Source organism: Amblyomma mixtum, chromosome 3 (genome assembly GCF_055824585.1).
Source record: "Amblyomma mixtum isolate Tamu chromosome 3, ASM5582458v1, whole genome shotgun sequence".
In the NCBI taxonomy this organism is placed as follows: Eukaryota; Metazoa; Arthropoda; class Arachnida; order Ixodida; family Ixodidae; genus Amblyomma; species Amblyomma mixtum.
Window position 1 is genome coordinate 409,362,472 of NC_143014.1, and position 4,573 is coordinate 409,367,044.

Consider the following 4,573-nt stretch of genomic DNA (forward strand, 5'->3'; position numbering starts at 1 on the left):
GGGGTTCGGCGATCGCGCGATTGATTGATTGATTACAAACATCTTTATTTCTTCAATGTTCTCAGAACATGTGGGTGGGCCGCCTAGTGCGGTAGTCCACTGGCTGCTGCTGCTGCGCTGGCCCTCCCCACATGACAGTAGACATGATATTATAAGTTATCACGTGGTTTGAGCGTTATCTTCTGCTCCACCAGCAAGAGAAAAATTTAAGCGGTCGTAATTGGCTATTGATCGTTGATTATCCCAAAACGTACCTATACACTATTAGAAATACATTCGGGAAGGACATAGTAGTTTAGGACGCTTATAATATTCAAAACACACACCGTGAAATACTCAAGCCTATTAGCTTTTCCCTTCTGCTGAAAGGCGACCAGTTCGGCTCTGAGTTCAACGTGTGAGATCCGTTCACTAGAAAAATGTCAACCTACTCCTTGCTGGGCCGCAAGCAGTAGGATGTTGACGTGCCACTGGTCGGTATCGGTCAGCTCTGTGGATGGGCGTCCTGCCTTGGTACGGAACAAAGTGAGAAACGACTGCCCTACACCAATACTCCGGAAGAGCCCCGTCTTCGCAAACCAGACCTGCTGTAGGAGAACTTGGAGTTTCTCAGCGCCCAAGTTGCACGAAGGACTTCTTGGCGACATCCAGTCCGGGTGTGCTGCGAGAGAGAGAGAGAACAACTTCTATTTAGAAAGCCTGCAGAGTCGGTTAGGCTCCCTCCAAGCAGGGAGGACAAGCTTTTACCGCGACGCGGCCACTACGTCAATCTCGTGCGTTGTGCTCCTTGAGGTCTTGTTACGTCCCTCGCTACTTCCGCGGGTTCGAGAGGGCGGCCGCCCCCTTCCTGGGGGTGCCGCCCCCTCTCCTCGGTTGCGCTCGGTCGCTGCCTCTCGAGAGCTGCCGAGACCTGCTGGACGGCCTTGAGTTGTGTCTTTTGATCACAGCTCCTCGTTGCAGCCTCTAGCTGCGGCGGGATCGTCGTCTTCTCGCTGGCTTCGCGCGGATTTACTCTACAGTCCCAAAGGATGTGAGCCGCGGTGGCTCTCTCCTTCGCGCACAGTCTGCATATGTCGCTCGCGTGCACACTCGGACACACGTGCTTAGCTAGCACCGGGGTGAGCAGGGACCCCGTCTGTAACTGTCTATATAACACTGCCTCCTTCCGGGTAAGCCCCGGGTGAGGTGGCGGCATAGTCTGTCTGTTCAGTCTGTACCATTTCACTATTTCGTTGAAGGTGGTCATCTTGTCCTTGGCACTGCGCCGCGACCAGGACTCCGAGTCGGCCGTGCTTTCAGCCGCGCGGTTGGTTAGTCCTCGCGCGGCCGAGTTGGCCGTCTCGTTGTCGTTCACGTTTCCGCGTTCCGACACGTCACTGCCCATGTGGGCCGGAAACCACTTGATCACCACAGGACTGTTGCGTCCGATGTCTTCGGCCTTGCGCAGTATGCTCGCGGCCTCACTACATACCCTACCCTTGGCGTAGTTCTTCACTGCCGTTCTAGAGTCACACAACACTGTAGTACATCCGGGGTCGGAAACGGCCAAGGCGATGGCCACCTCCTCCGCCCGGTGCGCTTCTCGAGTCCGGACGCTCACCGTGGTCTTCGTTGCACCCGTCGATCCCCGACAACCACCGCCGCGTATGCGTCGGTGCTCCCTTGATACTATGCCGAGTCCACGTAGGCGGCGCCTTCTTCTCTGGCGTGGAGGTCCACGAGAGCCCTGGCCCTCGCCAACCTCCGCTCCCTGTTGTGCTCGGGGTTCACGTTCTTCGGGATCGGGAAGACCCTGAGCTTTCTGTTGATGCTATCTGGTATAGGTACGTCTTTCTGCTGCTTGCCTTCCCTCGGTTCGAGGCCAAGGTCCCGCAGTATCTGTCTTCCGGTTCTCGTTTCGGACAGACGCTCGAGTTGCGCCGTTCTCTGTGCTTCGGCTATTTCGTCCAGTGTGTTGTGGACTCCCAGCGCCATGAATTTTTCGGTGCTCGTGCCCCCGAGGAGACCGAGTGCCGCCTTATACGCCTTGCGTATGGTGGCGTCTATCTTGTTAAGTTCACTCGGCCTCCAGTTGTGGAAGGCGGCCACGTACGTTATGTGGCTAAACTCGAAGGATTGAACGAGCCTAGTCAGGCTCTCCTCCTTCATCCCCGCTTTTCTGTTGGACACCCTCTTGATGAGTCTCATTGCCGCAGCCGCCTTGCCCGCGAGCTTGTTGACCGTGTCACCGTTGACTCGGTTTCGCTGGACGAGCAGCCCGAGTATCCGAATCTTCTCGACCTCCGGTATTACCTGTCCTCCCGCCGTCTTGACCGTGATCTTGGGACGCTCGTACTTGACTTCCATATTCTTTCTTTTCCTGCACGATCCTTTCGGGGGAATCACCAGCAGTTCTGACTTGGCCGGGGAGCAAACGAGTCCAGACCCGTCCAGCTGCTCGTCGATGGCGTTGACCGCTTCTTGCAGCGTTGTCTCGATGTGTCCGTCGCTTCCTCCCGGTACCCATAGCGTCACGTCGTCGGCGTAGATGGTGTGCCGGACTCCCGCTACTCTTTCTAGCCGGGTGGCCACCCCGATCATCACGAGGTTGAAGAGTAGCGGGGAGATCACCGACCCCTGCGGAGTTCCGACGCTGCCCAGCTTCTTCTCTTCGAGCTGTAGGTCTCCCGACAAGATTTCGGTGGTTCGTTCCGTCAGGAAGTCTTTGATGTACTGGTATGTCCTCCTGCCCATGTTTAGCCTGGATACTTGGGCCAGGATAGCCGAGTGCCTCACTTTATCAAAGGCGCTCTGCAAGTCCAGCCCGAGTACGGCTCTGTTGTCCTTGGTGCCCGTCGTATCGTCGATGATCTCGTTCTTCAGTAAGATCATGGCGTCTTGCGTCGCGAGTTTGTTCCGAAACCCGATGATGGAGTTTGGGTAAAGCTCCGATTCATCCAGGTAACGCTGCCACCTGTTCATGAGAACGTGCTCGAGGACCTTTCCCACGCACGAAGTGAGTGAGATCGGCCTGAGGTTCTCTATGTTGGGCGGCCTGCCAGGCTTGGGGATGAGGATCGTCTTGGCTGCTTTCCATTGCTTGGGTAGCCTTCCTTCTTGCCAGCACTTGTTGTAGAAGTTCGTGAGCGTTTCGATGGCCGCTTCGTTGAGGTTCTTGAGCGCTCTGTTGGTCACTCGATCGGGACCCGCGGCAGACCTTCCATTGAGTTCCTGCAGGGCAACTCTTACTTCCCAGGTCTGGATGTCGCGATCTAGCGTCTCGTTCTCCTTGCCTTGGTAATCCGGGTGTCTTTCCGTGGGGGTGGTCGGCAGGTACTTGGCGTCCAAGCGCCGCTTGACCTCGTCCTCCCCGTGTTCGCAGATTGCCTTGTGTAGGATCCTGGCCAGGTTGTTGTGTTGGTGGCCCTTGGTCTTGGATTCGTCGCGGAGGTGCCGCAGCATGTTCCACGTCTTGCCCTTGTGCATCTGTCCGTCGGCTTCGTTGCAGGCCTCGTTCCGCTGTTGGGTGCATAGCACCCTGCAGTGGACCTCGATCTGCCTGTTAAGCTCGGCGATCTTCTTCCTTAGACTTCGGTTGGTTCGTCGCTTCTGCCACCTCGCCTTTATGGACTGCTTGGCTTCTATCAGGTTGGCCAGCCGTCTGTCCATCTTGTCTATCTGTTCGTCCGTCTCTAGCTCTTTGGTGGCTCCTTCCGTCGTCTCAACGACGTTGGCCGCCCATTGCTCGATGTCCGTAATGTCCTCTTGCACCGCGGGTAGCGCCTTTCGAAAGGCGTCCCAGTCCGTAATGCGATTCTTTCTTATGCCGGTGTTGCCTTGGCCTTCGAGCAGTATGACGACCTCTACGATGTAGTGATCGCTGCCCAGCTCTTGGCCCGTGTTTCTCCATTTCGCTTCTCTTGATCCTCCTTCAGTTTTGATGAAGGTAAGGTCCGGAGTTGTGTCTCTCGGAAGAGATGTGCCGATCCTGGTGGGAAAGGCCGGATCCGTGATTAGGTTCAGTCCGACGTCGGTGGCGTCTTGCATCAGCTCTCTCCCCTTGACCGTCGTTCTGTGGTAGCCCCAGTCTTGGCTCGGTGCGTTAAAGTCTCCGCACACTACGAGCGTATTGCTTCCCGCGACTGAAGCTGCCTTGTGGAACAGTGCCTTGAATTTCTGTTGTCCGTGGGACGGGTTGCTGTAGACGTTCACCAGGAAAGTGCTCTCCCTCCTTTTCTTTCCCGTGATTACTTCCACCGTGCAGTGTTCGATGGCGCTTCTGCCGATCATTTCGTGTTCCACGAAGGTGATCCCTCTCCTAACGAAGGTGCAGACCCCTCTGCCCTTGCCCTTGGACGTGTCCCTTTTGCTGGGCGGGCTGTCGTGCGACCGGTAGCCCGGTAGTTTCGGCGTCTCTTCGCTGTGTGTTTCTTGAATCATTATGACGTCTGGTTTCCTCGTTAGTTGCTGCAAGTGTTGCTGCAGCACTGCTCTCTTGCCGGTAAAGCCGTTGCAGTTCCAGTGCCAGACCAAGAGGTCTCTCACTGGGGGTGTGGATGCTGCTGTACTTGCTGTCCCGTCCATGATTGCTGCA

General features: G+C 56.3%; 1 pseudogene; it reads right to left on the bottom strand.

The window, feature by feature from the left end:
- Nucleotides 1-810: 810 nt before the first annotated feature.
- LOC149357583 (uncharacterized) lies at nt 811-4,026 on the bottom strand (annotated as a pseudogene).
- Between the last annotated feature and the right edge of the window lie 547 nt (nt 4,027-4,573).